The sequence below is a fragment of the Salmo salar genome, unplaced genomic scaffold (assembly GCF_965601325.2).
Source record: "Salmo salar unplaced genomic scaffold, fSalSal1 ptg000645l, whole genome shotgun sequence".
NCBI lineage: Eukaryota > Metazoa > Chordata > Actinopteri > Salmoniformes > Salmonidae > Salmo > Salmo salar.
Genome location: NW_027675450.1, coordinates 586,641 through 612,135, shown reverse-complemented (window position 1 = coordinate 612,135; position 25,495 = coordinate 586,641). Strand labels below are relative to the sequence as shown.

The following is a 25,495-nucleotide window of genomic DNA, read 5'->3' as shown; positions in this document are numbered from 1 at the left end:
CAATTATAGAACAGAAGTGGCATGATTGCCATCTTTTATGGCGTCATTTTCAAAAACTGAAGTTTATGGGTTCGATCCCAGTCTGTACCTGGTTTAAGAATTGCTGCTATCATTTCCTTGTAGTTTCAATGGAGTGGTGTATATAAAAAGTACATTGTATTGATATTGCATTTTATCTGCAAATGAAATGGGATGGAAGCTCAGAGGGGGAGTGCATGCAAAATATGTATGAGCTCCTCGGTTCAATCCCAAGATTCTCCACTGAGTTTATTTGTGTGCCAAATTCACATTTACACAACTACTACTTTCCTGAATGTTGAGATATAATTCAGAATGTAGAGTGGCATGGTGGCCAAGTGGTAAGGTGTTGGTCTTGTAAACCGAAGATCATGGGTTCAAATCCCTTCTGTGCCTTTATGAAAGACATCTGATATCATGGACCTGTGCATTAATTGGAGGACTTTGCAGAAAATCAAGTTGTATCATTATGGCAACTCAGCTATTATAGTAAGGGTATGAATCTCTATGGTAGAGCCAGTACTTTACATGAATGCGGTACAACGTTAATCCCCAACTTCTCTGTTGAGTGTACAACTCCCACTTTCCAGAATGTTGACATTCTAAGAAGGAAATAGATATGCTAAATCATCTGTTTCTGTAAACTGAAGCACATGGGTTCATCCTTGTTTGACGTTTATGGAAGATAGCTGATATTATGGAAATGTACTTTCATTAGAACAGTGTAAAGAAAAGGTAAATTGTATTGATATGACCGCTGCGACCTGTATGCTCTAGTCGGCTGGCCCTCGCTACCTATTCGTCACCAGACCCACTGGCTCCAGGTCATCTATAAGTCTATGCTAGGTAAAGCTCCGCCTTATCTCAACTCACTGGTCACGATAAAAACACCCACCCGTAGCACTCGCTCCAGCAGATATATCTCACTGGTCATCCCCAAAGCCAACACCTCCTTTGGCTGCCTTTCCTTCCAGTTCTCTGCTGCCAATGACTGGAACGAATTGCAAAAATCGCTGAACCTGGACACTTATATTTCCCTCACTAACTTTAAACATCAGCTATCTGAGCAGCTAACCGATCGCTGCAGCTGTACATAGGCCATCTGTAAATAGCCCACCCAATCTACCTACCTCATCCCCATATTGTTTTTATTTACTTTCTGCTCTTTTGCACACCAGTATTTGTACTTGCACATCATCATCTGCTCATCTATCACTCCAGTGTTAATTTGCTAAATTGTAATTACCTCACTACCATGGCCTATTTATTACCTTACCTCCTCATGCCATTTGCACACACTGAATATAGACTTTCTTTTTTTCTATTGTGTTATTGACTGTACGCTTGTTTATTCCATTTGTAACTCTATGTTGTTGTTTGTGTCGCACTGCTTTGCTTTATCTTGGCCAGGTTGCAGTTCTCAATGAGAACTTGTTCTCCACTTGCTTACCTGGTTAAATAAAGGTGAAATAAAATAAAATAAGAAACATTTTTTATCTCTCCCAGAACGGGGATGTAGCTCAGTGGTAGAGCGCATGCTTCGCATGTATGAGGTCCTGGGTTCAATCCCCAGCTTCTCCATTTAAAATTATTGCATTGACCCAACTCCTACTTTACAGAATGTTGTAAATCTAAGCAGGAAACAGAGATGTGCTAAAAAATTTGGTTTTGTAATCTGACGAACATTCCTTCAATCCCTGTTCGTACAATTATAGAACAGAAGTGGCATGATTGCCATCTTTTATGGCGTCATTTTCAAAAACTGAATTTTATGGGTTCGATCACAGGCTGTACCTGGTCTAAGAATTGCTGCTATCATTTCCTTGTAGTTTCAATGGAGTGGTGTATATAAAAAGTACATTTTATTGATATTGCATTTTATCTGCAAATGAAATGGGATGGAAGCTCAGAGGGGGAGTGCATGCAAAATATGTATGAGCTCCTCGGTTCAATCCCAAGATTCTCCACTGAGTTTATTTGTGTGCCAAATTCACATTTACACAACTACTACTTTCCTGAATGTTGAGATATAATTCAGAATGTAGAGTGGCATGGTGGCCAAGTGGTAAGGTGTTGGTCTTGTAAACCGAAGATCATGGGTTCAAATCCCTTCTGTGCCTTTATGAAAGACATCTGATATCATGGACCTGTGCATTAATTGGAGGACTTTGCAGAAAATCAAGTTGTATCATTATGGCAACTCAGCTATTATAGTAAGGGTATGAATCTCTATGGTAGAGCCAGTACTTTACATGAATGCGGTCCAACGTTAATCCCCAACTTCTCTGTTGAGTGTACAACTCCCACTTTCCAGAATGTTGACATTCTAAGAAGGAAATAGATATGCTAAATCATCTGTTTCTGTAAACTGAAGCACATGGGTTCAATCCTTGTTTGACGTTTATGGAAGATAGCTGATATTATGGAAATGTACTTTCATTAGAACAGTGTAAAGAAAAGGTAAATTGTATTGATATGACCGCTGCGACCTGTATGCTCTAGTCGGCTGGCCCTCGCTACCTATTCGTCACCAGACCCACTGGCTCCAGGTCATCTATAAGTCTATGCTAGGTAAAGCTCCGCCTTATCTCAACTCACTGGTCACGATAAAAACACCCACCCGTAGCACTCGCTCCAGCAGATATATCTCACTGGTCATCCCCAAAGCCAACACCTCCTTTGGCTGCCTTTCCTTCCAGTTCTCTGCTGCCAATGACTGGAACGAATTGCAAAAATCGCTGAACCTGGACACTTATATTTCCCTCACTAACTTTAAACATCAGCTATCTGAGCAGCTAACCGATCGCTGCAGCTGTACATAGGCCATCTGTAAATAGCCCACCCAATCTACCTACCTCATCCCCATATTGTTTTTATTTACTTTCTGCTCTTTTGCACACCAGTATTTGTACTTGCACATCATCATCTGCTCATCTATCACTCCAGTGTTAATTTGCTAAATTGTAATTACCTCACTACCATGGCTTATTTATTACCTTACCTCCTCATGCCATTTGCACACACTGAATATAGACTTTCTTTTTTTCTATTGTGTTATTGACTGTACGCTTGTTTATTCCATTTGTAACTCTATGTTCTTGTTTGTGTCGCACTGCTTTGCTTTATCTTGGCCAGGTTGCAGTTCTCAATGAGAACTTGTTCTCCACTAGCTTACCTGGTAAAATAAAGGTGAAATAAAATAAAATAAGAAACATTTTTTCTTTCTCCCAGAACGGGGATGTAGCTCAGTGGTAGAGCGCATGCTTCGCATGTATGAGGTCCTGTGTTCAATCCCCAGCTTCTCCATTTAAAATTATTGCATTGACCCAACTCCTACTTTACAGAATGTTGTAATTCTAAGCAGGAAACAGAGATGTGCTAAATAATTTGGTTTTGTAATCTGAAGAACATTCCTTCAATCCCTGTTCGTACAATTATAGAACAGAAGTGGCATGATTGCCATCTTTTATGGCATCATTTTCAAAAACTGAAGTTTATGGGTTCGATCCCAGTCTGTACCTGGTTTAAGAATTGCTGCTATCATTTCCTTGTAGTTTCAATGGAGTGGTGTATATAAAAAGTACATTGTATTGATATTGCATTTTATCTGCAAATGAAATGGGATGGAAGCTCAGAGGGGGAGTGCATGCAAAATATATATGAGGTCCTCGGTTCAATCCCAAGATTCTCCACTGAGTTTATTTGTGTGCCAAATTCACATTTACACAACTACTACTTTCCTGAATGTTGATATATAATACAGAATGTAGAGTGGCATGGTGGCCAAGTGGTAAGGTGTTGGTCTTGTAAACCGAAGATCATGGGTTCAAATCCCTTCTGTGCCTTTATGAAAGACATCTGATATCATGGACCTGTGCATAAATTGGAGGACTTTGCAGAAAATCAAGTTGTATCATTATGGCAACTCAGCTATTATAGTAAGGGGATGAATCTCTATGGTAGAGCCAGTACTTTACATGAATGCGGTCCAACGTTAATCCCCAACTTCTCTGTTGAGTGTAATTAGTTGTTAAATTAGCTTTTGCACAACTCCCACTTTCCAGAATGTTGACATTCTAAGAAGGAAATAGATATGCTAAATCATCTGTTTCTGTAAACTGAAGCACATGGGTTCAAACCTTGTTTGACGTTTATGGAAGATAGCTGATATTATGGAAATGTACTTTCATTAGAACAGTGTAAAGAAAAGGTAAATTGTATTGATATGACCGCTGCGACCTGTATGCTCTAGTCGGCTGGCCCTCGCTACCTATTCGTCACCAGACCCACTGGCTCCAGGTCATCTATAAGTCTATGCTAGGTAAAGCTCCGCCTTATCTCAACTCACTGGTCACGATAAAAACACCCACCCGTAGCACTCGCTCCAGCAGATATATCTCACTGGTCATCCCCAAAGCCAACACCTCCTTTGGCTGCCTTTCCTTCCAGTTCTCTGCTGCCAATGACTGGAACGAATTGCAAAAATCGCTGAACCTGGACACTTATATTTCCCTCACTAACTTTAAACATCAGCTATCTGAGCAGCTAACCGATCGCTGCAGCTGTACATAGGCCATCTGTAAATAGCCCACCCAATCTACCTACCTCATCCCCATATTGTTTTTATTTACTTTCTGCTCTTTTGCACACCAGTATTTGTACTTGCACATCATCATCTGCTCATCTATCACTCCAGTGTTAATTTGCTAAATTGTAATTACCTCACTACCATGGCTTATTTATTACCTTACCTCCTCATGCCATTTGCACACACTGAATATAGACTTTCTTTTTTTCTATTGTGTTATTGACTGTACGCTTGTTTATTCCATTTGTAACTCTATGTTCTTGTTTGTGTCGCACTGCTTTGCTTTATCTTGGCCAGGTTGCAGTTCTCAATGAGAACTTGTTCTCCACTAGCTTACCTGGTAAAATAAAGGTGAAATAAAATAAAATAAGAAACATTTTTTCTTTCTCCCAGAACGGGGATGTAGCTCAGTGATAAAGTGCATGCTTTGCATGTATGAGGTCCTGGGTTCAATCCCCAGCTTCTCCATTTAAAATTATTGCATTGACCCAACTCCTACTTTACAGAATGTTGTAATTCTAAGCAGGAAACAGAGATGTGCTAAATAATTTGGTTTTGTAATCTGAAGAACATTCCTTCAATCCCTGTTCGTACAATTATAGAACAGAAGTGGCATGATTGCCATCTTTTATGGCGTCATTTTCAAAAACTGAAGTTTATGGGTTCGATCCCAGTCTGTACCTGGTTTAAGAATTGCTGCTATCATTTCCTTGTAGTTTCAATGGAGTGGTGTATATAAAAAGTACATTGTATTGATATTGCATTTTATCTGCAAATGAAATGGGATGGAAGCTCAGAGGGGGAGTGCATGCAAAATATGTATGAGGTCCTCGGTTCAATCCCAAGATTCTCCACTGAGTTTATTTGTGTGCCAAATTCACATTTACACAACTACTACTTTCCTGAATGTTGATATATAATACAGAATGTAGAGTGGCATGGTGGCCAAGTGGTAAGGTGTTGGTCTTGTAAACCGAAGATCATGGGTTCAAATCCCTTCTGTGCCTTTATGAAAGACATCTGATATCATAGACCTGTGCTTTACTTGGAGGACTTTGCAGAAAATCATGTTGTATCATTATGGCAACTCAGCTATTATAGTAAGGGGATGAATCTCTATGGTAGAGCCAGTACTTTACATGAATGCGGTCCAACGTTAATCCCCAACTTCTCTGTTGAGTGTAATTAGTTGTTAAATTAGCTTTTGCACAACTCCCACTTTCCAGAATGTTGACATTCTAAGAAGGAAATAGATATGCTAAATCATCTGTTTCTGTAAACTGAAGCACATGGGTTCAAACATTTGTTTGACGTTTATGGAAGATAGCTGATATTATGGAAATGTACTTTCATTAGAACAGTGTAAAGAAAAGGTAAATTGTATTGATATGACCACTGCGACCTGTATGCTCTAGTCGGCTGGCCCTCGCTACCTATTCGTCACCAGACCCACTGGCTCCAGGTCATCTATAAGTCTATGCTAGGTAAAGCTCCGCCTTATCTCAACTCACTGGTCACGATAAAAACACCCACCCGTAGCACTCGCTCCAGCAGATATATCTCACTGGTCATCCCCAAAGCCAACACCTCCTTTGGCTGCCTTTCCTTCCAGTTCTCTGCTGCCAATGACTGGAACGAATTGCAAAAATCGCTGAACCTGGACACTTATATTTCCCTCACTAACTTTAAACATCAGCTATCTGAGCAGCTAACCGATCGCTGCAGCTGTACATAGGCCATCTGTAAATAGCCCACCCAATCTACCTACCTCATCCCCATATTGTTTTTATTTACTTTCTGCTCTTTTGCACACCAGTATTTGTACTTGCACATCATCATCTGCTCATCTATCACTCCAGTGTTAATTTGCTAAATTGTAATTACCTCACTACCATGGCCTATTTATTACCTTACCTCCTCATGCCATTTGCACACACTGAATATAGACTTTCTTTTTTTCTATTGTGTTATTGACTGTACGCTTGTTTATTCCATTTGTAACTCTATGTTGTTGTTTGTGTCGCACTGCTTTGCTTTATCTTGGCCAGGTTGCAGTTCTCAATGAGAACTTGTTCTCCACTAGCTTACCTGGTTAAATAAAGGTGAAATAAAATAAAATAAGAAACATTTTTTATCTTTCCCAGAACGGGGATGTAGCTCAGTGGTAGAGCGCATGCTTCGCATGTATGAGGTCCTGTGTTCAATCCCCAGCTTCTCCATTTAAAATTATTGCATTGACCCAACTCCTACTTTACAGAATGTTGTAATTCTAAGCAGGAAACAGAGATGTGCTAAATAATTTGGTTTTGTAATCTGAAGAACATTCCTTCAATCCCTGTTCGTACAATTATAGAACAGAAGTGGCATGATTGCCATCTTTTATGGCATCATTTTCAAAAACGGAAGTTTATGGGTTCGATCCCATAAAGGTTTAAGAATTGCTGCTATCATTTCCTTGTAGTTTCAATGGAGTGGTGTATATAAAAAGTACATTGTATTGATATTGCATTTTATCTGCAAATGAAATGGGATGGAAGCTCAGAGGGGGAGTGCATGCAAAATATGTATGAGCTCCTCGGTTCAATCCCAAGATTCTCCACTGAGTTTATTTGTGTGCCAAATTCACATTTACACAACTACTACTTTCCTGAATGTTGAGATATAATTCAGAACGTAGTGTGGCATGGTGGCTAAGTGGTAAGGTGTTGGTCTTGTAAACCGAAGATCATGTGTTCAAATCGCTTCTGTGCCTTTATGAAAGACATCTGATATCATGGACCTGTGCATAAATTGGAGGACTTTGCAGAAAATCAAGTTGTATCATTATGGCAACTCAGCTATTATAGTAAGGGGATGAATCTCTATGGTAGAGCCAGTACTTTACATGAATGCGGTCCAACGTTAATCCCCAACTTCTCTGTTGAGTGTAATTAGTTGTTAAATTAGCTTTTGCACAACTCCCACTTTCCAGAATGTTGACATTCTAAGAAGGAAATAGATATGCTAAATCATCTGTTTCTGTAAACTGAAGCACATGGGTTCAAACCTTGTTTGACGTTTATGGAAGATAGCTGATATTATGGAAATGTACTTTCATTAGAACAGTGTAAAGAAAAGGTAAATTGTATTGATATGACCACTGCGACCTGTATGCTCTAGTCGGCTGGCCCTCGCTACCTATTCGTCACCAGACCCACTGGCTCCAGGTCATCTATAAGTCTATGCTAGGTAAAGCTCCGCCTTATCTCAACTCACTGGTCACGATAAAAACACCCACCCGTAGCACTCGCTCCAGCAGATATATCTCACTGGTCATCCCCAAAGCCAACACCTCCTTTGGCTGCCTTTCCTTCCAGTTCTCTGCTGCCAATGACTGGAACGAATTGCAAAAATCGCTGAACCTGGACACTTATATTTCCCTCACTAACTTTAAACATCAGCTATCTGAGCAGCTAACCGATCGCTGCAGCTGTACATAGGCCATCTGTAAATAGCCCACCCAATCTACCTACCTCATCCCCATATTGTTTTTATTTACTTTCTGCTCTTTTGCACACCAGTATTTGTACTTGCACATCATCATCTGCTCATCTATCACTCCAGTGTAAATTTGCTAAATTGTAATTACCTCACTACCATGGCCTATTTATTACCTTACCTCCTCATGCCATTTGCACACACTGAATATAGACTCTCTTTTTTTCTATTGTGTTATTGACTGTACGCTTGTTTATTCCATTTGTAACTCTATGTTGTTGTTTGTGTCGCACTGCTTTGCTTTATCTTGGCCAGGTTGCAGTTCTCAATGAGAACTTGTTCTCCACTTGCTTACCTGGTTAAATAAAGGTGAAATAAAATAAAAAAAGAAACATTTTTTATCTCTCCCAGAACGGGGATGTAGCTCAGTGGTAGAGCGCGTGCTTCGCATGTATGAGGTCCTGGGTTCAATCCCCAGCTTCTCCATTTAAAATTATTGCTTTGACCCAACTCCTACTTTACAGAATGTTGTAATTCTACGCAGGAAACAGAGATGTGCTAAATAATTTGGTTTTGTAATCTGAAGAACATTCCTTCAATCCCTGTTCGTACAATTATAGAACAGAAGTGGCATGATTGCCATCTTTTATGGCGTCATTTTCAAAAACTGAAGTTTATGGGTTCGATCCCAGTCTGTACCTGGTTTAAGAATTGCTGCTATCATTTCCTTGTAGTTTCAATGGAGTGGTGTATATAAAAAGTACATTGTATTGATATTGCATTTTATCTGCAAATGAAATGGGATGGAAGCTCAGAGGGGGAGTGCATGCAAAATATATATGAGGTCCTCGGTTCAATCCCAAGATTCTCCACTGAGTTTATTTGTGTGCCAAATTCACATTTACACAACTACTACTTTCCTGAATGTTGATATATAATACAGAATGTAGAGTGGCATGGTGGCCAAGTGGTAAGGTGTTGGTCTTGTAAACCGAAGATCATGGGTTCAAATCCCTTCTGTGCCTTTATGAAAGACATCTGATATCATGGACCTGTGCATAAATTGGAGGACTTTGCAGAAAATCAAGTTGTATCATTATGGCAACTCAGCTATTATAGTAAGGGGATGAATCTCTATGGTAGAGCCAGTACTTTACATGAATGCGGTCCAACGTTAATCCCCAACTTCTCTGTTGAGTGTAATTAGTTGTTAAATTAGCTTTTGCACAACTCCCACTTTCCAGAATGTTGACATTCTAAGAAGGAAATAGATATGCTAAATCATCTGTTTCTGTAAACTGAAGCACATGGGTTCAAACCTTGTTTGACGTTTATGGAAGATAGCTGATATTATGGAAATGTACTTTCATTAGAACAGTGTAAAGAAAAGGTAAATTGTATTGATATGACCGCTGCGACCTGTATGCTCTAGTCGGCTGGCCCTCGCTACCTATTCGTCACCAGACCCACTGGCTCCAGGTCATCTATAAGTCTATGCTAGGTAAAGCTCCGCCTTATCTCAACTCACTGGTCACGATAAAAACACCCACCCGTAGCACTCGCTCCAGCAGATATATCTCACTGGTCATCCCCAAAGCCAACACCTCCTTTGGCTGCCTTTCCTTCCAGTTCTCTGCTGCCAATGACTGGAACGAATTGCAAAAATCGCTGAACCTGGACACTTATATTTCCCTCACTAACTTTAAACATCAGCTATCTGAGCAGCTAACCGATCGCTGCAGCTGTACATAGGCCATCTGTAAATAGCCCACCCAATCTACCTACCTCATCCCCATATTGTTTTTATTTACTTTCTGCTCTTTTGCACACCAGTATTTGTACTTGCACATCATCATCTGCTCATCTATCACTCCAGTGTTAATTTGCTAAATTGTAATTACCTCACTACCATGGCTTATTTATTACCTTACCTCCTCATGCCATTTGCACACACTGAATATAGACTTTCTTTTTTTCTATTGTGTTATTGACTGTACGCTTGTTTATTCCATTTGTAACTCTATGTTCTTGTTTGTGTCGCACTGCTTTGCTTTATCTTGGCCAGGTTGCAGTTCTCAATGAGAACTTGTTCTCCACTAGCTTACCTGGTAAAATAAAGGTGAAATAAAATAAAATAAGAAACATTTTTTCATTCTCCCAGAACGGGGATGTAGCTCAGTGATAAAGTGCATGCTTTGCATGTATGAGGTCCTGGGTTCAATCCCCAGCTTCTCCATTTAAAATTATTGCATTGACCCAACTCCTACTTTACAGAATGTTGTAATTCTAAGCAGGAAACAGAGATGTGCTAAATAATTTGGTTTTGTAATCTGAAGAACATTCCTTCAATCCCTGTTCGTACAATTATAGAACAGAAGTGGCATGATTGCCATCTTTTATGGCGTCATTTTCAAAAACTGAAGTTTATGGGTTCGATCCCAGTCTGTACCTGGTTTAAGAATTGCTGCTATCATTTCCTTGTAGTTTCAATGGAGTGGTGTATATAAAAAGTACATTGTATTGATATTGCATTTTATCTGCAAATGAAATGGGATGGAAGCTCAGAGGGGGAGTGCATGCAAAATATATATGAGGTCCTCGGTTCAATCCCAAGATTCTCCACTGAGTTTATTTGTGTGCCAAATTCACATTTACACAACTACTACTTTCCTGAATGTTGATATATAATACAGAATGTAGAGTGGCATGGTGGCCAAGTGGTAAGGTGTTGGTCTTGTAAACCGAAGATCATGGGTTCAAATCCCTTCTGTGCCTTTATGAAAGACATCTGATATCATGGACCTGTGCATAAATTGGAGGACTTTGCAGAAAATCAAGTTGTATCATTATGGCAACTCAGCTATTATAGTAAGGGGATGAATCTCTATGGTAGAGCCAGTACTTTACATGAATGCGGTCCAACGTTAATCCCCAACTTCTCTGTTGAGTGTAATTAGTTGTTAAATTAGCTTTTGCACAACTCCCACTTTCCAGAATGTTGACATTCTAAGAAGGAAATAGATATGCTAAATCATCTGTTTCTGTAAACTGAAGCACATGGGTTCAAACCTTGTTTGACGTTTATGGAAGATAGCTGATATTATGGAAATGTACTTTCATTAGAACAGTGTAAAGAAAAGGTAAATTGTATTGATATGACCACTGCGACCTGTATGCTCTAGTCGGCTGGCCCTCGCTACCTATTCGTCACCAGACCCACTGGCTCCAGGTCATCTATAAGTCTATGCTAGGTAAAGCTCCGCCTTATCTCAACTCACTGGTCACGATAAAAACACCCACCCGTAGCACTCGCTCCAGCAGATATATCTCACTGGTCATCCCCAAAGCCAACACCTCCTTTGGCTGCCTTTCCTTCCAGTTCTCTGCTGCCAATGACTGGAACGAATTGCAAAAATCGCTGAACCTGGACACTTATATTTCCCTCACTAACTTTAAACATCAGCTATCTGAGCAGCTAACCGATCGCTGCAGCTGTACATAGGCCATCTGTAAATAGCCCACCCAATCTACCTACCTCATCCCCATATTGTTTTTATTTACTTTCTGCTCTTTTGCACACCAGTATTTGTACTTGCACATCATCATCTGCTCATCTATCACTCCAGTGTTAATTTGCTAAATTGTAATTACCTCACTACCATGGCCTATTTATTACCTTACCTCCTCATGCCATTTGCACACACTGAATATAGACTCACTTTTTTTCTATTGTGTTATTGACTGTACGCTTGTTTATTCCATTTGTAACTCTATGTTGTTGTTTGTGTCGCACTGCTTTGCTTTATCTTGGCCAGGTTGCAGTTCTCAATGAGAACTTGTTCTCCACTTGCTTACCTGGTTAAATAAAGGTGAAATAAAATAAAAAAAGAAACATTTTTTATCTCTCCCAGAACGGGGATGTAGCTCAGTGGTAGAGCGCATGCTTCGCATGTATGAGGTCCTGGGTTCAATCCCCAGCTTCTCCATTTAAAATTATTGCATTGACCCAACTCCTACTTTACAGAATGTTGTAATTCTACGCAGGAAACAGAGATGTGCTAAATAATTTGGTTTTGTAATCTGAAGAACATTCCTTCAATCCCTGTTCGTACAATTATAGAACAGAAGTGGCATGATTGCCATCTTTTATGGCGTCATTTTCAAAAACTGAAGTTTATGGGTTCGATCCCAGTCTGTACCTGGTTTAAGAATTGCTGCTATCATTTCCTTGTAGTTTCAATGGAGTGGTGTATATAAAAAGTACATTGTATTGATATTGCATTTTATCTGCAAATGAAATGGGATGGAAGCTCAGAGGGGGAGTGCATGCAAAATATATATGAGGTCCTCGGTTCAATCCCAAGATTCTCCACTGAGTTTATTTGTGTGCCAAATTCACATTTACACAACTACTACTTTCCTGAATGTTGATATATAATACAGAATGTAGAGTGGCATGGTGGCCAAGTGGTAAGGTGTTGGTCTTGTAAACCGAAGATCATGGGTTCAAATCCCTTCTGTGCCTTTATGAAAGACATCTGATATCATGGACCTGTGCATAAATTGGAGGACTTTGCAGAAAATCAAGTTGTATCATTATGGCAACTCAGCTATTATAGTAAGGGGATGAATCTCTATGGTAGAGCCAGTACTTTACATGAATGCGGTCCAACGTTAATCCCCAACTTCTCTGTTGAGTGTAATTAGTTGTTAAATTAGCTTTTGCACAACTCCCACTTTCCAGAATGTTGACATTCTAAGAAGGAAATAGATATGCTAAATCATCTGTTTCTGTAAACTGAAGCACATGGGTTCAAACCTTGTTTGACGTTTATGGAAGATAGCTGATATTATGGAAATGTACTTTCATTAGAACAGTGTAAAGAAAAGGTAAATTGTATTGATATGACCGCTGCGACCTGTATGCTCTAGTCGGCTGGCCCTCGCTACCTATTCGTCACCAGACCCACTGGCTCCAGGTCATCTATAAGTCTATGCTAGGTAAAGCTCCGCCTTATCTCAACTCACTGGTCACGATAAAAACACCCACCCGTAGCACTCGCTCCAGCAGATATATCTCACTGGTCATCCCCAAAGCCAACACCTCCTTTGGCTGCCTTTCCTTCCAGTTCTCTGCTGCCAATGACTGGAATGAATTGCAAAAATCGCTGAACCTGGACACTTATATTTCCCTCACTAACTTTAAACATCAGCTATCTGAGCAGCTAACCGATCGCTGCAGCTGTACATAGGCCATCTGTAAATAGCCCACCCAATCTACCTACCTCATCCCCATATTGTTTTTATTTACTTTCTGCTCTTTTGCACACCAGTATTTGTACTTGCACATCATCATCTGCTCATCTATCACTCCAGTGTTAATTTGCTAAATTGTAATTACCTCACTACCATGGCTTATTTATTACCTTACCTCCTCATGCCATTTGCACACACTGAATATAGACTTTCTTTTTTTCTATTGTGTTATTGACTGTACGCTTGTTTATTCCATTTGTAACTCTATGTTCTTGTTTGTGTCGCACTGCTTTGCTTTATCTTGGCCAGGTTGCAGTTCTCAATGAGAACTTGTTCTCCACTAGCTTACCTGGTAAAATAAAGGTGAAATAAAATAAAATAAGAAACATTTTTTCTTTCTCCCAGAACGGGGATGTAGCTCAGTGATAAAGTGCATGCTTTGCATGTATGAGGTCCTGGGTTCAATCCCCAGCTTCTCCATTTAAAATTATTGCATTGACCCAACTCCTACTTTACAGAATGTTGTAATTCTAAGCAGGAAACAGAGACGTGCTAAATAATTTGGTTTTGTAATCTGAAGAACATTCCTTCAATCCCTGTTCGTACAATTATAGAACAGAAGTGGCATGATTGTTATCTTTTATGGCGTCATTTTCAAAAACTGAAGTTTATGGGTTCGATCCCAGTCTGTACCTGGTTTAAGAATTGCTGCTATCATTTCCTTGTAGTTTCAATGGAGTGGTGTATATAAAAAGTACATTGTATTGATATTGCATTTTATCTGCAAATGAAATGGGATGGAAGCTCAGAGGGGGAGTGCATGCAAAATATGTATGAGGTCCTCGGTTCAATCCCAAGATTCTCCACTGAGTTTATTTGTGTGCCAAATTCACATTTACACAACTACTACTTTCCTGAATGTTGATATATAATACAGAATGTAGAGTGGCATGGTGGCCAAGTGGTAAGGTGTTGGTATTGTAAACCGAAGATCATGGGTTCAAATCCCTTCTGTGCCTTTATGAAAGACATCTGATATCATAGACCTGTGCTTTACTTGGAGGACTTTGCAGAAAATCATGTTGTATCATTATGGCAACTCAGCTATTATAGTAAGTGGATGAATCTCTATGGTAGAGCCAGTACTTTACATGAATGCGGTCCAACGTTAATCCCCAACTTCTCTGTTGAGTGTAATTAGTTGTTAAATTAGCTTTTGCACAACTCCCACTTTCCAGAATGTTGACATTCTAAGAAGGAAATAGATATGCTAAATCATCTGTTTCTGTAAACTGAAGCACATGGGTTCATCCTTGTTTGACGTTTATGGAAGATAGCTGATAATATGGAAATGTACTTTCATTAGAACAGTGTAAAGAAAAGGTAAATTGTATTGATATGACCACTGCGACCTGTATGCTCTAGTCGGCTGGCCCTCGCTACCTATTCGTCACCAGACCCACTGGCTCCAGGTCATCTATAAGTCTATGCTAGGTAAAGCTCCGCCTTATCTCAACTCACTGGTCACGATAAAAACACCCACCCGTAGCACTCGCTCCAGCAGATATATCTCACTGGTCATCCCCAAAGCCAACACCTCCTTTGGCTGCCTTTCCTTCCAGTTCTCTGCTGCCAATGACTGGAACAAATTGCAAAAATCGCTGAACCTGGACACTTATATTTCCCTCACTAACTTTAAACATCAGCTATCTGAGCAGCTAACCGATCGCTGCAGCTGTACATAGGCCATCTGTAAATAGCCCACCCAATCTACCTACCTCAACCCCATATTGTTTTTATTTACTTTCTGCTCTTTTGCACACCAGTATTTGTACTTGCACATCATCATCTGTCACTCCAGTGTTAATTTGCTAAATTGTAATTACCTCACTACCATGGCCTATTTATTACCTTACCTCCTCATGCCATTTGCACACACTGAATATAGACTTTCTTTTTTTCTATTGTGTTATTGACTGTACGCTTGTTTATTCCATTTGTAATTCTATGTTTTTGTTTGTGTCGCACTGCTTTGCTTTATCTTGGCCAGGTCGCAGTTCTCAATGAGAACTTGTTCTCCACTAGCTTACCTGGTTAAATAAAGGTGAAATAAAATGAAATAAGAAACATTTTTTATCTTTTCCAGAACGGGGATGTAGCTCAGTGGTAGAGCGCATGCTTTGCATGTATGAGGTCCTGGGTTCAATCCAGGATCTCTGCTGCCACTCTAACCTGGTGGTCCCAGGGCGCACGACCCACGTGGAGTTCCAGGTCTCCGGCATCCTCTGGAACTGCCGGTCTCCGGCCAACAAGGCTGAGTTCATCTCAGCCTATGCTACCCTCCAGTCCCTAGACTTCCTGGCGCTGACGGAAACATGGATTACCACAGATAACACTGCTACTCCTACTGCTCTCTCCTCGTCTGCCCATACCTCTAGAGCATCGAGCCGGCGGGGTGGTGGCACTGGAATCCTCATCTCTCCCAAGTGGACATTCTCTCTTTCTCCCCTGACCCATCTGTCTATCTCCTCATTTGAATTCCATGCTGTCACAGTTACCAGCCCTTTCAAGCTTAACCTCTATGGGCTAGGTGGAACGCAAGCGTCCCACCCGTGGTGCACTCCATCAACAGCAGGTGCATTTCAAGAGCGGCAAATTTGAATCCAAATAAATGTCAAAATTCAAATTTTTCAAACATACAACTATTTTACACCCTTTGAAAGATAAACATCTCCTTAATCTAACCACGTTTTACGATTTCAAAAAGGTTTTACGGCGAAAGCATAAATTTAGAGTATGTTAGGACAGTACATTTACAAGAGTTGTGTGTAATGTTTTGTCAATTCAAAGACAGGGTCACCAAAACCATAAAAGCAGCTAAAATGATGCACTAACTTTTTACAATCTCCATCAGATGACACTCCTAGGACATTATGTTAGACAATGCATGCATTTTTAGTTCTATCAAGTTCATATTTATATCCAAAAACAGCGTTTTACTATGGCATTGATGTTGAGAAATCGTTTCCCTCCAATAACCGGCAGTCAAGTCAGCGTCACAAATTAAATAATTAAAATTAGAAAACATTGGTAAAATATTATATTGTCATTTAAAGAATTATAGATTTACATCTCTTGAACGCAATCAACTTGCCAGATTTAAAAATAACCTTACTGGGAAATCACACTTTGCAATAATCTGAGCACTGCGCCCAGAAAAATACGCGTTGCGATACAGACTAGACGTCATGTTGGGGAGATCTAAAATCGAAAATACTATGTAAATAATCCATTACCTTTGATTCTCTTCATCAGATGTCACTTCCAGGTATCACAGGTCCATAACGAATGTAGTTTTGTTCAAAAAAGCTCATCATTTATGTCCAAAAATCTCCGTCTTGTTAGCACATGATCTAAGCCAGCCGGACTTGTCGTCATGAACGAGGGGAAAAAATATATTTACGTTCGTTCAAACATGTTGTATAGCATAAATCATTAGGGCCTTTTTTAACCAGAACATGAATAATATTCAAGGTGGAAGAATGCATTCTCTTTTATAACGTATTGGAACGAGGGTACCCAACATGAACTCGCGCGCCAGGTGTCTAATGGGCCATCATCGTTCCATGGCTCTTGTTCGGTCAGATCTCCCTCCAGAAGACTCAAAACACTTTGTAAAGGCTGGTGACATCTAGTGGAAGCAATAGGAAGTGCCAAAATATTCCTCAGCCCCTGTGTTTTTCAATGGCATAGGTTTAAAGGTAATACAACACATCAGGTATCCACTTCCTGTCAGAAAATGTCTCAGGGTTTTGCCTGCCAAATGAGTTCTGTTATACTCACAGACACCATTCAAACAGTTTTAGAAACTTTAGAGTGTTTTCTATCCATATATAATAAGTATATGCATATTCTAGTTACTGGGTAGGATTAGTAACCAGATTAAATCGGGTACATTTTTTTATCCAGCCGTGCAAATACTGCCCCCTAGCCCTAACAGGTTAACATCCTTATCATTTATCGCCCTCCAGGTTCCCTTGGAGAGTTCATCAATGAGCTTGACGCCTTGATAAGTTCCTTTCCTGAGGATGGCTCACCTCTCACAGTTCTGGGTGACTTTAACCTCCCCACGTCTACCTTTGACTCATTCCTCTCTGCCTCCTTCTTTCCACTCCTCTCCTCTTTTGACCTCACCGTCTCACCTTCCCCCCCTACTCACAAGGCAGGCAATACGCTTGACCTCATCTTTACTAGATGCTGTTCTTCCACTAATCTCATTGCAACTCCCCTCCAAATCTCCGACCACGACCTTGTATCCTTTTCCCTCTCGCTCTCATCCAACACTTCTCACTCTGCCCCTACTCGGATGGTATTGCGCCGTCCCAACCTTCGCTCTCTCTCTCCCGCTACGCTCTCCTCTTCCATCCTATCATCTCTTCCCTCTGCTCAAACCTTCTCCAACCTATCTCCTGATTCTGCCTCCTCAACCCTCCTCTCCTCCCTTTCTGGATCCTTTGATTTTCTCTGTCCCCTATCCTCCAGGCCGGCTCGGTCCTCCCCTCCTGCTCCATGGCTCGACGACTCACTGCGAGCTCACAGAACAGGGCTCCGGGCAGCCGAGCGGAAATGGAGGAAAACTCGCCTCCCTGCGGACCTGGCATCCTTTCACTCCCTCCTCTCTACATTCTCCTCTTCTGTCTCTGCTGCTAAAGCCACTTTCTACCACTCTAAATTCCAAGCATCTGCCTCTAACCCTAGGAAGCTCTTTGCTACCTTCTCCTCCCTCCTGAATCCTCCTCCCCCTCCCCCCCTCCTCCCTCTCTGCGGATGACTTCGTCAACCATTTTGAAAAGAAGGTTGACGATATCCGATCCTCGTTTGCTAAGTCAAACGACACCGCTGGTCTTGTTCACACTGCCCTACCCTGTGCTTTGACCTCTTTCTCCCCTCTCTCTCCAGATGAAATCTCGCGTCTTGTGACGGCCGGCCGCCCAACAACCTGCCCACTTGACCCTATCCCCTCCTCTCTTCTCCAGATCATTTCCGGAGACCTTCTCCCCTACCTCACCTCGCTCATCAACTCATCCTTGACCGCTGGCTACGTCCCTTCCATCTTCAAGAGAGCGAGAGTTGCACCCCTTCTGAAAAAACCTACACTCAATCCCTCACATGTCAACAACTACAGACCAGTATCCCTTCTTTCTTTTCTCTCCAAAACTCTTGAACGTGCCGTCCTTGGCCAGCTCTCCTGCTATCTCTCTCAGAATGACCTTCTTGATCCTAATCAGTCAGGTTTCAAGACTGGGCATTCAACTGAGACTGCTCTTCTCTGTGTCACGGAGGCTCTCCGCACTGCTAAAGCTAACTCTCTCTCCTCTGCTCTCATCCTTCTAGACCTATCTGCTGCCTTTGATACTGTGAACCATCAGATCCTCCTCTCCACCCTCTCCGAGTTGGGCATCTCCGGCGCGGCCCACGCTTGGATTGCGTCCTACCTGACAGGTCGCTCCTACCAGGTGGCGTGGCGAGAATCTGTCTCCGCACCACGCGCTCTCACCACTGGTGTCCCCCAGGGCTCTGTTCTAGGCCCTCTCCTATTCTCGCTATACACCAAGTCACTTGGCTCTGTCATATCCTCACATGGTCTCTCCTATCATTGCTATGCAGACGACACACAATTAATCTTCTCCTTTCCCCCTTCTGATAACCAGGCGGCGAATCGCATCTCTGCATGTCTGGCAGACATATCAGTGTGGATGACGGATCACCACCTCAAGCTGAACCTCGGCAAGACGGAGCTGCTCTTCCTCCCGGGGAAGGACTGCCCGTTCCATGATCTCGCCATCACGGTTGACAACTCCCTTGTGTCCTCCTCCCAGAGTGCTAAGAACCTTGGCGTGATCCTGGACAACACCCTGTCGTTCTCCACTAACATCAAGGAGGTGACCCGATCCTGTAGGTTCATGCTCTACAACATTCGCAGAGTACGACCCTGCCTCACACAGGAAGCGGCGCAGGTCCTAATCCAGGCACTTGTCATCTCCCGTCTGGATTACTGCAACTCGCTGTTGGCTGGGCTCCCTGCCTGTGCCATTAAACCCCTACAACTCATCCAGAACGCCGCAGCCCGTCTGGTGTTCAACCTTCCCAAGTTCTCTCACATCACCCCGCTCCTCCGCTCTCTCCACTGGCTTCCAGTTGAAGCTCGCATCCGCTACAAGACCATGGTGCTTGCCTACGGAGCTGTGAGGGGAACGGCACCTCCATACCTTCAGGCTCTGATCAGGCCCTACACCCAAACAAGGGCACTGCGTTCATCCACCTCTGGCCTGCTGGCCCCCCTACCTCTGAGGAAGCACGGTTCCCGCTCAGCCCAGTCCAAACTGTTCGCTGCTCTGGCACCCCAATGGTGGAACAAGCTCCCTCACGACGCCAGGACAGCGGAGTCAATCACCACCTTCCGGAGACACCTGAAACCCCACCTCTTTAAGGAATACCTGGGATAGGATAAAGTAATCCTTCTAACCCCCCCCCCCTTAAAAGATTTAGATGCACTATTGTAAAGTGGTTGTTCCACTGGATATCATAAGGTGAATGCACCAATTTGTAAGTCGCTCTGGATAAGAGCGTCTGCTAAATGACTTAAATGTGAAATGTAAATGTAGATGTAGAGTGCATGCTTCGCATGTATGAGGTCCTGGGTTCAATCCCCAGCTTCTCCATTTAAAATTAGTGCATTGACCCAACTCCTACTTTACAGAATGTTGTAATTCTAAGCAGGAAACAGAGATGTGCTAAATAATTTGGTTTTGTAATCTGAAGAACATTCCTTCAATCCCTGTTCGTACAATTATAGAACAGAAGTGGCATGATTGCCATCTTTTATGGCGTCATTTTCAAAAACTGAAGTTTATGGGTTCGATCCCAGTCTGTACCTGGTTTAACCTGTTAGGGCTAGGGGGCAGCATTTGCACGTCTGGATAAAAAAAATGTACCCGATTTAATCTGGTTACTAATCCTACCCAGTAACTAGAATATGCATATACTTATTATATATGGATAGAAAACACTCTAAAGTTTCTAAAACTGTTTGAATGGTGTCTGTGAGTATAACAGAACTCATTTGGCAGGCAAAACCCTGAGACATTTTCTGACAGGAAGTGGATACCTGATGTGTTGTATTACCTTTAAACCTATCCCATTGAAAAACACAGGGGCTGAGGAATATTTTGGCACTTCCTATTGCTTCCACTAGATGTCACCAGCCTTTACAAAGTGTTTTGAGTCTTCTGGAGGGAGATCTGACCGAACAAGAGCCATGGAACGATGATGTCCCATTAGACACCTGGCGCGCGAGTTCATGTTGGGTACCCTCGTTCCAATACGTTATAAAAGAGTATGCATTCGTCCACCTTGAATATTATTCATGTTCTGGTTAAAAAAGGCCCTAATGATTTATACTATACAACGTTTGACATGTTTGAACGAACGTAAATATATTTTTTCCCCTCGTTCATGACGAGAAGTCCGGCTGGCTTAGATCATGTGCTAACAAGACGGAGATTTTTGGACATAAATGATGAGCTTTTTTGAACAAAACTACATTCGTTATGGACCTGTGATACCTGGAAGTGACATCTGATGAAGAGAATCAAAGGTAATGGATTATTTACATAGTATTTTCGATTTTAGATCTCCCCAACATGACGTCTAGTCTGTATCGCAACGCGTATTTTTCTGGGCGCAGTGCTCAGATTATTGCAAAGTGTGATTTCCCAGTAAGGTTATTTTTAAATCTGGCAAGTTGATTGCGTTCAAGAGATGTAAATCTATAATTCTTTAAATGACAATATAATATTTTACCAATGTTTTCTAATTTTAATTATTTAATTTGTGACGCTGACTTGACTGCCGGTTATTGGAGGGAAACGATTTCCTCAACATCAATGCCATAGTAAAACGCTGTTTTTGGATATAAATATGAACTTGATAGAACTAAAAATGCATGCATTGTCTAACATAATGTCCTAGGAGTGTCATCTGATGGAGATTGTAAAAGGTTAGTGCATCATTTTAGCTGGTTTTATGGTTTTGGTTACCCTGTCTTTGAATTGACAAAACATTACACACAACTCTTGTAAATGTACTGTCCTAACATACTCTAAATTTATGCTTTCGCCGTAAAACCTTTTTGAAATCGTAAAACGTGGTTAGATTAAGGAGATGTTTATCTTTCAAAGGGTGTAAAATAGTTGTATGTTTGAAAAATTTGAATTTTGACATTTATTTGGATTCAAATTTGCCGCTCTTGAAATGCACCTGCTGTTGATGGAGTGCACCACGGGTGGCACGCTAGCGTCCCACCTAGCCCATAGAGGTTAAGCATTTACCTAACGTTCTGTGCACAAATCGCATAGTGATAATGGGTGGAGATTTCAACACATACTTAGAGGGGGAATATGATTTTACTGCACAATATTTAAAAAATGTTTTGGGTGACTACAATTTGGCAGACATATATAGGAGACATAATAAAAAAAGGTATAGGGCATACATGGAGAAACTCAAGAGGAGCAAGCAAAAGACTAGATTATCTGTTTATATCCAAGACCATCCAAAGGTCGAGCTTCTTCATATATCCAAACTGGTTTTCAGATCATGACATAATTGGGGCTTCTTGTCAAGTTCAAGGGGTGGAGATAGGAAGAGGATTTTGGAAGTTAAACATGAAGGAGTTGGAGTGTGCGGAATTTAGAGCTGAGTTTACGACCTTTTATAATTCATGGAGGGATATGAAATGGGCATTTAAAAATACAGCTGAATGGTGGGAGGCGGTGAAAATCAAAATAAGGTATTTTTGTCAAATTTATAGCAAAAGGAAAAAAAAGGAAGAGTGGCATCTTGAGAAAGAACTGCAAGATGAATTACAGGCTATACATTCTGAAATAAACGAGGGTAAGCAGGTGTGTGGGGAGGAATACAGAAACATCCAAAAGAAAATAGAGCATAACATTGAAACAAAGGTCAAGAACTTTGCATTTTTGGCCAAAATAACAGAAAAAGAACAAGATGAAAAATGTTCCAAGTTTTTTTTTCAAAGTATTAAAGAAAAACAGAGAAAGTGTGCAATCTCCGAATTAGAAACAGGTAGGGGGAAAGTCACCAAAAAAGAAGATATAATGACGCATGCTCAGGAGTTCTATCAAGCTTTGTTTAAGAAAAGAGAAGTGGATAATGCAAGAGCGGAGGAATTATTAAATAATATAAGCAAAAAGCTAAATAATGAAGAAAGAACAAATTTAGAAAGAGAAGTATCCAAAAAGGAAATAGAGGAGGCATTGAAATCTCTGAAAGCTGATAAAACTCCCGGGTGTGACGGATTACCAAAAGAATTGTACTGTTGTTTTTGGGGAATCCTAGGTGAGGATTTACTGGAGGTGTATAGAGAGATCTTGGTCGATGGGATGATGCCGGAATCTATGAGGTCTGGTGTAGTAAGCTTAATATATAAGAAGGGAGAAAAAGAGCTCTTAAAAAATTGGAGGCCCATTACTTTGCTAAATGTGGACAACAACATTTTGGGGAAAGTAATAACAAATAGACTGAAAGAGGTGATGCCTAGCCTGGTTAATGAAGACCAGACATGCGGGGTTATGAATAGGTCTGCAACATACAACCTACAGTTAACCAGGGATGTGATCGTTTGGGCCAAAGACAGAAACCTACCTTTGTGTGTGTTGAACGTTGATCAGGAGAAGGCTTTCGACAGGGTCAGTCAAAAACAGTACTTCCGGTTTGGAGCGAGCAGTCGCACCACGCTTCGCTCCACAGGTAATATTACACTTCACTACATTACAACGGCTTGATTTGTTTGATCTGAGCAATTCTTCTTAGCTAGCTACATAGCCGTCTTTGTATCAAAGATAATTGTGTAGTTTAGAGTAACTGAGTAATTATCGAGGCTAGCTATCTTCGTCCTCCTAACGTAGTCAACACTGCTAGCTGCTAGCTGCTAGCTAGCTAGTCATCACTGTTAGCTAGCCAACTTCTACCGACTAGCAGCACCGCAGAAACTATTACATTACAACGTAACGACTTGATTAGTGTGGTGTTAGTGTTAGTTAGCCAGCTACATAGTTGTCTTTGCTGTCTCTGTATCTAAGATAATTGTGTAGTTTGAGTTTGAGTATTATCGAGGTGAGCTAGCCAGCCGCGACGCGGCGCCAGACTTACTCAACACACCTAGTCATCATTAACCCACTGCCAGCTAGCCAACCGTTACCGACTAGCAGCGCTGTAGATACTAATACTTTACAACGGAACGATTTGACTAGTGCAGTGTTACCTAGCTAGCTACTTAGTTGTCTTTGTCATAGCTTGATAATTGTTAGCTAGCCAGCCATCGAGGTTAGCTAGCCAGCTATTTCCGTCCCCCGCGACGCCATTTTTCCTAACCCAGCCAACTATTACCGACGAGCAGCATTGTTGAAACTAAATACACTACAAGGAACGTCTTGATTAGTGTTATGTTAGCTAGCTAGCTACAAAGTTGCTTTGTATCATGACAAGGTGTAGTACTGAAACTACCGAGGTTACCTAGCCAGCTACACGTTCAAAGTCAACAACGCAGCCACTGCTAGCTAGCCTACTCCACCAGCCAGCAGTACTGTATCATTTTAGTCAATAACATTTTTGCAACGTAAGCTTAACTTCCTGAACATTCGAGACGTGTAGTCCACTTGTCATTCCAATCTCATTTGCATTAGCGTAGCCTCTTCTGTAGCTTGTCTACTATGTGTCTGTCTATCCCTGTTCTCTCTCCTCTGCACAGGCCATACAAACGCTCCACACCGCGTGGCCGCTGCCACTCTAACCTGGTGGTCCCAGCGCGCACGACCCACGTGGAGTTCCAGGTCTCCGGCAGCCTCTGGAACTGCCGGTCTGCGGCCAACAAGGCTGAGTTCATCTCAGCCTATGCTACCCTCCAGTCCCTAGACTTCCTGGCGCTGACGGAAACATGGATTACCACAGATAACACTGCTACTCCTACTGCTCTCTCCTCGTCTGACTACGTGTTCTCGCATACCCCTAGAGCATCGAGCCAGCGGGGTGGTGGCACTGGAATCCTCATCTCTCCCAAGTGGACATTCTCTCTTTCTCCCCTGACCCATCTGTCTATCTCCTCATTTGAATTCCATGCTGTCACAGTTACCAGCCCTTTCAAGCTTAACATCCTTATCATTTATCGCCCTCCAGGTTCCCTTGGAGAGTTCATCAATGAGCTTGACGCCTTGATAAGTTCCTTTCCTGAGGATGGCTCACCTCTCACAGTTCTGGGTGACTTTAACCTCCCCACGTCTACCTTCGACTCATTCCTCTCTGCCTCCTTCTTTCCACTCCTCTCCTCTTTCGACCTCACCCTCTCACCTTCCCCCCCTACTCACAAGGCAGGCAATACGCTTGACCTCATCTTTACTAGATGCTGTTCTTCCACTAATCTCATTGCAACTCCCCTCCAAGTCTCCGACCACTACCTTGTATCCTTTTCCCTCTCGCTCTCATCCAACACTTCTCACTCTGCCCCTACTCGGATGGTATTGCGCCGTCCCAACCTTCGCTCTCTCTCTCCCGCTACTCTCTCCTCTTCCATCCTATCATCTCTTCCCTCTGCTCAAACCTTCTCCAACCTATCTCCTGATTCTGCCTCCTCAACCCTCCTCTCCTCCCTCTCTGCATCCTTTGATTTCCTCTGTCCCCTATCCTCCAGGCCGGCTCGGTCCTCCCCTCCTGCTCCGTGGCTCGACGACTCACTGCGAGCTCACAGAACAGGGCTCCGGGCAGCCGAGCGGAAATGGAGGAAAACTCGCCTCCTTGCGGACCTGGCATCCTTTCACTCCCTCCTCTCTACATTTTCCTCTTCTGTCTCTGCTGCTAAAGCCACTTTCTACCACTCTAAACTCCAAGCATCTGCCTCTAACCCTAGGAAGCTCTTTGCTACCTTCTCCTCCCTCCTGAATCCCCCTCCCCCTCCCCCCCCCCCTCCTCCCTCTCTGCGGATGACTTCGTCAACCATTTTGAAAAGAAGGTTGACGACATCCGATCCTCGTTTGCTAAGTCAAACGACACTGCTGGTCCTGCTCACACTGCCCTACCCTG

The 25,495-nt window shown here is 42.0% G+C and overlaps 12 non-coding genes across 12 annotated transcripts; all 12 read left to right on the top strand.

Moving 5' to 3' along the window:
- Nucleotides 1-342: 342 nt before the first annotated feature.
- Nucleotides 343-414, top strand: trnat-ugu (transfer RNA threonine (anticodon UGU)). The gene has a single exon. It is a non-coding gene; the product is annotated as a tRNA-Thr (tRNA).
- Nucleotides 415-1,527: 1,113 nt separating this feature from the next.
- On the top strand, nucleotides 1,528-1,599 carry trnaa-cgc (transfer RNA alanine (anticodon CGC)). The gene has a single exon. It is a non-coding gene; the product is annotated as a tRNA-Ala (tRNA).
- Nucleotides 1,600-2,066: 467 nt separating this feature from the next.
- On the top strand, nucleotides 2,067-2,138 carry trnat-ugu (transfer RNA threonine (anticodon UGU)). The gene has a single exon. It is a non-coding gene; the product is annotated as a tRNA-Thr (tRNA).
- A 1,114-nt stretch (nucleotides 2,139-3,252) lies between these two features.
- trnaa-cgc (transfer RNA alanine (anticodon CGC)) lies at nucleotides 3,253-3,324 on the top strand. Its single transcript has one exon. It is a non-coding gene; the product is annotated as a tRNA-Ala (tRNA).
- Nucleotides 3,325-3,791: 467 nt separating this feature from the next.
- trnat-ugu (transfer RNA threonine (anticodon UGU)) lies at nucleotides 3,792-3,863 on the top strand. The gene has a single exon. It is a non-coding gene; the product is annotated as a tRNA-Thr (tRNA).
- Nucleotides 3,864-5,541: 1,678 nt separating this feature from the next.
- Nucleotides 5,542-5,613, top strand: trnat-ugu (transfer RNA threonine (anticodon UGU)). The gene has a single exon. It is a non-coding gene; the product is annotated as a tRNA-Thr (tRNA).
- A 1,140-nt stretch (nucleotides 5,614-6,753) lies between these two features.
- On the top strand, nucleotides 6,754-6,825 carry trnaa-cgc (transfer RNA alanine (anticodon CGC)). Its single transcript has one exon. It is a non-coding gene; the product is annotated as a tRNA-Ala (tRNA).
- A 1,672-nt stretch (nucleotides 6,826-8,497) lies between these two features.
- trnaa-cgc (transfer RNA alanine (anticodon CGC)) lies at nucleotides 8,498-8,569 on the top strand. The gene has a single exon. It is a non-coding gene; the product is annotated as a tRNA-Ala (tRNA).
- Nucleotides 8,570-9,036: 467 nt separating this feature from the next.
- trnat-ugu (transfer RNA threonine (anticodon UGU)) lies at nucleotides 9,037-9,108 on the top strand. The gene has a single exon. It is a non-coding gene; the product is annotated as a tRNA-Thr (tRNA).
- Nucleotides 9,109-10,786: 1,678 nt separating this feature from the next.
- On the top strand, nucleotides 10,787-10,858 carry trnat-ugu (transfer RNA threonine (anticodon UGU)). Its single transcript has one exon. It is a non-coding gene; the product is annotated as a tRNA-Thr (tRNA).
- Nucleotides 10,859-11,997: 1,139 nt separating this feature from the next.
- trnaa-cgc (transfer RNA alanine (anticodon CGC)) lies at nucleotides 11,998-12,069 on the top strand. The gene has a single exon. It is a non-coding gene; the product is annotated as a tRNA-Ala (tRNA).
- A 467-nt stretch (nucleotides 12,070-12,536) lies between these two features.
- On the top strand, nucleotides 12,537-12,608 carry trnat-ugu (transfer RNA threonine (anticodon UGU)). Its single transcript has one exon. It is a non-coding gene; the product is annotated as a tRNA-Thr (tRNA).
- The last annotated feature ends 12,887 nt before the right edge of the window (nucleotides 12,609-25,495 follow it).